Raw genomic sequence first — 8,734 nt, forward strand, 5'->3', positions numbered from 1 at the left:
AAAAGCTGAGTCGTACTTAGTGTTGTCTTATTTTGCGATATAATACTGCTGACTTTTGAAAAACATGAATAGGGGAGCACTAAGAAGTTTTTTTAAGGCAAGGCAAGTTGTGACAAGACAATTCAAAGTGCTTACTTAATAAGTCCACATTATCTTAACAACGCTTACTCTCGTATATCTCAATAACTATGTGAAATTACTTATTGTAAAAAGAGATCTTTGGGGGAATGCTTTGTGGAATACTACCTTTAACTTTTTCCAATGTTTATAAATACTATGAACAGAATGTTCTGGTTTAATTTGTAACAGTAGTAGTTAACTGTAATGTGTCTTCTTTTACAGGGGTTTGGAGACAACTGCTCCATGTTTTCAGTATTTTCTTTTTCTCAAACAAAATTTAAAAAGCCATTAAAGGCTTTATAATGGTAAAAAAAAAAAAAAAAAGTTAACAGCCAAACAAAGTAGTCAGGAGAAGGACCATCGCTGGCTTTAATTATTCCACTGTGCTGGATGTTTGCCACCTCCCCTGGGAGGCAGGAGTCTGTGTATAAAACGCAGCGGCTGCAGAGCAGCAGAGGACAGAACAGCTGAAAACATCTGCACAGAGCAGCTGTATACCGTCAGCTACAGGATGCACGTCTTGGCTCTACTCTTGACTCTTGTCTTACTGCTGAAAGAAGCACAGGCGTGGGGCTTCAAAAATGGAATATTTCATAACTCAATATGGCTGGGTAAATATTAGTCCTCTTCTTAAATAACATTATACTTCTGTTACATAGCATATCTTTGAAATCATGCTACTTTCTTTTTTTTTTCTGTGACGAAATAGAGAATTTAGTTAAAATACAATCACCCATAATAAATCTCAACAAATATATTATTCCAGTAAACTTCCGTAGTTATTCTGATCTTTTTCTTGGAAATGTTCTGCTTTTGCAAACGCAGCTAAAGGCATTCTTATTTAAAGGCTGATTGTGAGTATTTAAAGAGTTAATGGCGCATGCCGAAGTCCTGTCTGTTTATGACCTGGCTGTGCTGCACGGGGCCTGTAAACAAGTGGAAATGACTTCACCTCAGGACTCTCTAAAACCTGAGCAAAGAATCTTCTTCTAGCGTGTAGGGACTGCATCAATCAACGTTTTGTTAAACATGCTGCTGAGTTTCCTGCAAATACACCTCTAACTCTCACTCTATGTCTTTGTAAATGAGCATGTCTGTGTGTTTCATTCTACTTTAGTTCCTAATTTGGTATGGATCAGATTCATCAGTGGTTTCTTTATGTAATTAAATTAAATGCCCTGAGAGAAGCCATTTTTTCTCTTTGACAGAACAAGCAGCTGGGGTTTACCATCGGGAGTCACGCAAAGGGAAGTATCAGCTGACGTATAAGGAGGCCAAGGCTGTCTGCAAATACGAGGGAGGGAACTTGGCCACTTATGAACAACTGGAGGCAGCACGTCAAATAGGTCTGCAGCCATACACTCGCAAACATAATGCAAATTCACAAATCAGCACCTACATTTTCATGTCCTTTAAGGCAAACCAGACTCCTCTGTAATGACAACACAAATTCCCTCTACCCTTGATTTTTCTGTATGGTATGTGTTCCGTCTTTGTTCTATATGTCAGATGGAGGAACAGTAATTATGCAATGAGTGTCTTAACTGCTGGAATGCTTTTAGCATGTATGGAGGGGTTAAAGGTTAATGGGAAGCAGTGTCTTTCCAAGAGTGCTAGGCTGTTGCAGGGCTCAGGCTATTACAAGGATCCACATGAACTGTAAAGGCCTGTTAACAGTGTCTTGGTTTCTCTCTAGAAACAGCCGGAATATTCCTTTAATCATTATGCTGGGTTTATGGCGGTGGGTTGGAGGTAGAGTACCTCAACAAGAGAGGCAGAAGCAATTTGTTTGAACGTGAAGTTGACATAAAACAAGGTTTACTATTTAAAAATAATGACAAAAAACAATTAGCGACTTAATGACTAACAGCCGTCTCCGTGTGTAAAGAGTAGGGAATCTATATATTTACCTTAACTCTGAGATTTCATCAAGGCTGCCAGTATTTCCAAGTCCAGAGTGTTCCACGGAGAACAGAGTTGGAAAGCTTAAAATGATGAAGCAGTGCAACTTGGCTGAACTCTGGTCAGCCTTCCTACTCTTTCTTGCAGGTTGAATGAACTGCCCCTTTGTGCTTCCTCCAAATTTTAAACTCCTTGATAATAAAAACTGCTTTGAGTCTTCTTCCCTCAGCAACAGCGTTCAACCACATGAGTGCCAAGCGATAGCGACAAAACTTGAACATTGTTCAACTTTCTTATGTTGCATCGAAGCCCCCGTGTGCATGTTCATGTATATCAGCTTGAAATTTCACACGCATGAATTTTGCCGGTAGCTTAGCTGGAGGGGGGCAAACGACTGTCGCGTCATCGCATAAGATCCATAGGATTTACTTTTGCATTGTAATAACCTTTTTGTTTTATTTTTTCTCCTATTTCAAGATCTAGAGATGAAAGTGTGGTGACCTCTACAGCGTATGATTGCCCCCATGTTGTCAAATAATCACTGGCTGGCAGTTAGTCAGAGTATTTCAGATGGAGTCGCTCTAAGCAGTATGCAAATCGAGGTGATGTGAACTTTCATCAGTGCAGATAAAATGTCTGCTTGGCGTATCATGATATTCGTTGGTTTTATTGGGTCATTGATGTAATTGTGGAGTAGCTCTTATGTAGCATTTACAGCAATGGTGCATGTGTGAGGTATACCTGTCATCTCAATGTTGCAATGCGGGGCAACCTGGCTTGAATGGTAAGAAAATTGACAGTGTCATAAGTGTATAAAAGCAATGCTGCACATCTTCCCGCACGACCAAAGCAAGAGCCAGATCTGTAATATTGTGATATTAATATAGTGTTATTTATTCACCATGCGTTAAAGAAATGGAAAATACTGAAGAAAAAACATCTAATTGAGATGCAGCACTGTTGCCTCAGAGCAAGATGGTGTTGGGCCCTATTCCTGGCTGGGGCCTTGCTGTGTGGTGCTTACATGCTCTCCTCATGCATATGTGGGGGGTTTTCTGAGTATTCTGACTTTCCTTTTGGGCTAGATGGTCCACATTTGAACCAGAGCTGGGTTAGCAAAAAACAGTACTTGGCATGTTTTCACCCAAGAGTTTTTAGAGTGTTGGCTGCAGTTTAGCTTTCCCACAGAAAAGGGTGCAGGAGGTCACTTTTATAACTGCTTGGTGAAAGTGTTCCAAGCCCCAGGAGTCTCCACAAAGAAATAAAATTTTAAATAAATATAAATAAATTTTTAAAGCTCTCCAAAAAACTTGAATGGTCCATTTATCAAGACAGACTGTTGCAGAAGGTTCTGAAAGGAAGCTCTGAACTCTCAGCACAGAGCGTATCAACTGTGGTGTTCAAGCTATCATCTTTCTTCTCATTTGCAGGTTTCCATGTTTGTGCTGCTGGTTGGTTTGACAGAGGACGTGTTGGCTATCCCATCGTCAAAGCTGGTGCTAACTGTGGCTTTGGGAAAGTTGGCATCATAGACTATGGATACAGGCTGAACAAAAGTGAGAAATGGGATGCTTACTGCTACAACCCAACCTGTGAGTGAAAGCTTTTACTTTAATAATGACTGCGTAGTTTGACTATTTGACAATAGTTTTGAAAATTACTGCAGAGATAGAAGATTAGGATATGGATGGAATCATAAGGATGTGCTGTACTTGTACTAAGGTGCTCATAAATTAATAAAATATAGTTCCTACTCCCTAATGGTAACTTGTTGATTTTATCAAGGTCTACAGCTAGTTTGTGTTTTGTGGTACGCAGAAGAAATAAAAAGTTGTTAGTCTTTACAAGCTCCTCCTAATAAACTAAAACACAAATTTGTCCTAATTGTTCATTGGTCAAATGTTTCAGGAAGGGATACATGCTGTGGACTTATGCAGGCTGTAAAATGTTTAGCCTGAGGAAAGAGGAAAATTAAGTCTGTTAATCAGAAAAAGCTAATTCTGACATCACCATATGGAGCACATTTCAGTGTAAATCCACTTTAAAAATGAATGAGAGGGTATTCACTAATTTGTGTGCTATTAGTGCTTTTATTACGTGAAAGAGTCAGAGTCTCGGTAACAGAGACTCATAGGTCATAAACAGGGATCTGACTCACCAAAGAATTCTTTAGGGTAGTTGTCATCACTCCAGACTCTAGCCAGACGTAAAAGGATGATAAGGAGACGCTAACTGATGTCGGTGAAGGAGAGAACTCTGACTGAAAACCACAATCTCAGTCCCACCCTGTGAGTTATTGTGGTCATACCAAGAATAAACCAGCAGAGTAGGAAAAATGCTAAGGGATAAAATGCCAGAGTGGCAGCTGAGCGAGTGCTGACAGGAAGACAGACATAATCATTTTAAAAGCTTCCACAGCCAAAAAGAGAACGTAAAGCAAACCATCATTGGTTTCAGAAGCTTGTATTGGCTTTCTCTGACTTGGCAATCCCTATTAGCAAATTCCCAAAAACATATATGAGATTTTTCAATTCTGTCTGGTACAACACTTTACTAGCCGCACAATGTTTGAGGTCTTCCTATCTTGTGAAGTGTTTCTAAGAGCTTTGACTTAGAAATTCACACCACACTTTTCAGAACTCCCGGTCCCTCTCCCCATCCGATTGCATTCCTTTCTTACATGTTAAAAATCATTGTCCTGGTAAAAGTTTCATTTCCAATTCAAGTTTACTTTTACACACACTGGAGTGATGAATACTTTTTCTTTTTTTTCTTTTTTTTTGCAGCTCTAGTGGCTCGCTTTTTATGAAAGTAGGCTGACAGGAAGGGGGTTGGAAGAGGGGGAGAGACATGTGGCAAAGGACCGCGGGTCGGATTTGAACCCGGGTCGACTGCGTCGAGGTCTAAGGCTTCCATATATGGGTTGCACTATCTGCTGCACCACGAGCACGCCCATGATGAACACTTTTAACACTATGAGCTCCTTACACAATGAAGCAAAGCCTAAAAATACTACTACAACAGTGTTAACATCATAGTGGCCCACAAAAGTATAACCCCTCTTTCATTTTTCAGGTTTTGTTACCTCACTCGGGTGAGATTAAAATGGATTGTCTCCTGAGATGTCCCTGGGGGACAACCATCCATTGTCTTCTACTTTTCCGACGTAGGGTCACGGCCGGCCAAGAGGTCCCAAGGAACCCCCAATGCGTTCCCAGCCAAAAGAGGATATAGAGTCCCTCCAATGGAGTTCCCGGTCTTTCCTGGAGTCTCCTCCTGGTGGGATGTGGCAGAAAACCTCCAAAGACAGGTGCCCTGGTGGGCCTTCTGATAGAGGTTCCAAACCACTTCAACTGACTCTTTTCAATGCCGATAAGCAGCGGCTCTACTTTAAGCTCTTTCAGATGACAGGACTCCTCACCCTATCTCTAAGGGCTGAGCTTGGCTACCATCTGGAAGAAGCTAATTTCTCCTGCTTGTATTTGAGATCGTGTTATTTTGGTCATGATACATACCTCTTGACCTTGGTATGGAGCTAAATTGGGGTCATAATGTTTGTTCAAAAAATAAAAAATTTGAAACTGAAGATTTAAAAAAATGTTTTTAAATATTTTTCAAATAAAATTTATTTTTTTTTTACACTTTTTTTTAGTTTCAAACTTTTGGCCCTGTTTTGGTGTCTAATGAGCAGACCTGGACACACAAATGTTAACGTCCAAAATGGGTGCATGTGCACGCAGCAACCATGTGTCTGGATGGAGGTTCACCTTCCAGCAGGGCAAATGACCCGAAGCATACAGCTAAAGCAACACCTCAACTGTTTAAGGGGAAATATTTAAATAGGCAGGAATGGCCTAGTCAAAGTCCAGTCTGTGTAATGTTCACACTTGAAAACCATCCAACATAAGGAAGCTGGAGCAGTTTAGCCTTGAGGAATAGGTACGATGTGCAAGCTCATGGAAAGTACGAAGCTACTTGCAGCTTAAATTGGTTCTAAAAAGTACAGACCTTGGGGAAACGCCGACATTTTGTTATTTTTTCCTATTTGTTGTTTGCTTCACAACAAGAAAATAATACATGTTCAAAAGTGTTTGGTATGTTCTTTAAACTCTTACTCTTACTTACTCTCAAACAATCCATTTTAATTCCATGTTTTAAGGCAACAAAATATGAGAAATGTCAAGGGGAGTGAATACTACAGCAAGGCTCTGTAACTAAATAATATATAACTGAATAAAACGGCTTGTGCCTGCCAAACTAATAGAAAACTCTTCTGTAACTGTGATACATATTCATTGTTCTCAGTCAAAAACTCTCCAGTGGTAAAGCAGAATTACTGCAGCGCTGATTCTGATTTCTAATAATCTGAGGATTTTCATGATCGATTTGAACCAGTCTTTAATGTTGGAATTATGAGTATGAACATCAATTTTCAAGGATTAAAAAGAAAAGAACTGGATGCTCAGCTTCAGAAATTAATTCAATCAATTCAGTTTCAGTTCAATTCAATTCAATTCAATTCATTCAATTCAATCAATTCAATTCAATTCAATTCAATTCAATTTTATTTTATGTAGCGCCAATTCATGAAACATGTCAGCTCAATGCACTTTACAAAGTCAATTCAATCAGATTATACAGAATTGGTCAAAAATTTCTATATAATTGAACCCAGTTGATTGCATCAAAGTCCCGACAAGCAGCAATTCACTCCTGGAGAAGCGTAGAGCCACAGGGAGAGTCGTCTGCATTGTCCATGGCTTTGCAGCAATCCCTCATACTGAGCAAGCATGAGGCGACAGTGGAAAGAAAAACTCCCCATTAACAGGAAGGAAAAACCTCCAGCAGAACCGGGCTCAGTATGAACGGTCATCTGCCTCGACCAACTGGGGGTTACAGAAGACATCGAAGAGACACAACAAGACAGACAAAAAAGCACAGAAGCACACATTGATCCAGTAATCTGTTCTACATTAGATGGTAATAGCGGGTGATCTGTCTTCCCCTAAGCTTATAGCAGCATAACTATAGAGGTAGCTCAGGGTAATATAAGCCACTCTAACTATAAGCTTTGTCAAAAGGAAAGTTTTAAGATTAGTCTTAAAAGTAGACAGGGTGTCTGCCTCACGGACCAAAACTGGGAGTTGGTTCCACAGGAGAGGAGCCTGATAGCTAAAGGATCTGCCTCCCATTCTACTTTTAGAGACTCTAGGAACCACCAGCAGACCTGCAGCCTGAGAGCGAAGTGCTCTGTTAGTAACATACGGGGTAATCAGAGCTCTGATATATGATGGAGCTTGATTATTAAGGGCTTTATATGTGAGAAGAAGAATTTTAAATGATATTCTTGATTTAACAGGAAGACAATGAAGGAAAGCTAAAACTGGAGAAATATGATCCCTCTTGTTGATTTTCATCAGAACTCTTGCTGCAGCATTTTGGATCAGCTGAAGACTTTGAACTGCATTTTGTGGACTTCCTGATAGTAAAGAATTACAATAGTCCAGCCTTGAAGTAACAAATGCATGGACTAGTTTTTCAGCATCCCCCCTGGACAGAATATTTCAAATTTTGGCAATATTCTGAATTAACCAAATGTATTCGGGAACAACTCACGTACCAAGTATCAAGGTGACTGAGCAGATGGGGATCAGGAGAGAGGTGCTTGCTTCAACTTTGGGGGAAACTCTGGGGAAAAGATTTATGGTCAGATGGGACAAATCTTAAACTATATGGCCACAACAATAAGAAGTATGTTTGGAAGAGTTAGGCTTTCAAATTTGTCCAGCATGGTGGTGGCAGCTTCATGCTGTGGCTCCACTTCACCGTTAATGCTTCTATTGAAAATTTAAGGCCTAAGACAGAACCCAAATTCCTCAACTCCTCAAACCACCTGGAACGCTGCAAGTTGTCTTGTTAAAACATACAGTTTTTTGTTTCAACAGGACAATTTTCCGCAATGATCCCAAACACACATTGGCTTTGAAAATGTGTGTTTGTGAAATGTGTCCGTGCCTGGAAACAAACAAATACCAGTTCTGAAAAGAAGAGCGGTCAAATAACCTACCAGTTATATGCCAGAATCTCATGAAAAATTATCAAAAGATTGATATTTATAATATTAGTTGTGATGGTATTTATATTTAGGATGTATAATTTGGACCCTGTGTGGACGTGAATTACTTGAAAATAAATTCTTGAGATTGTTTCGAGTTGTATTCTGTTTGATGATTCTGTGCTTAAATAAGAACCGCCTCAAAGTAGTTTGACACCCATGCCTTTAAGTGTATGTACTGTAGACGTCTGACAGCAGATGTATATACAGTTTAACATGCTGAAACTCATTTAGATAGTAATTGATAAAGAAACAAGTTTTTTGTCATGTCTTGCTGGATTTGATCGTGTTTCTCATGTGCCTGACAGCCAGGAGTGTGGAGGCATTCAGACAGAGCAGCAGAAGATCATCCAGTCCCCCTGTTTCCCAGAGGAATATCAGGATGAGCAATCTGCTACTGGCACATTCGAGTGCGTTTGGGTCAGAGGATTCACCTCCACTTCCTGGAGTTTGATGTATAGAACGACACGTCATTCTCGCAGATTACCTGGAGTGTACGACAGCTATGATGATGTGTCAGGCTTTGCTGGGAGGTGAGTGTCACCATAGTACAGGAAGAACCCGTAGTGCATCAGCTGATGTCTGGATCAAGTATGG

The 8,734-nt window shown here is 40.1% G+C and overlaps 1 pseudogene; it reads left to right on the forward strand.

Moving 5' to 3' along the window:
* The first annotated feature begins 558 nt into the window (after positions 1 to 558).
* Positions 559 to 8,674, forward strand: LOC118563591 (annotated as a pseudogene).
* Positions 8,675 to 8,734: the final 60 nt, after the last annotated feature.

Source organism: Fundulus heteroclitus, chromosome 7 (assembly GCF_011125445.2).
Source record: "Fundulus heteroclitus isolate FHET01 chromosome 7, MU-UCD_Fhet_4.1, whole genome shotgun sequence".
Classification (NCBI taxonomy): Eukaryota; Metazoa; Chordata; class Actinopteri; order Cyprinodontiformes; family Fundulidae; genus Fundulus; species Fundulus heteroclitus.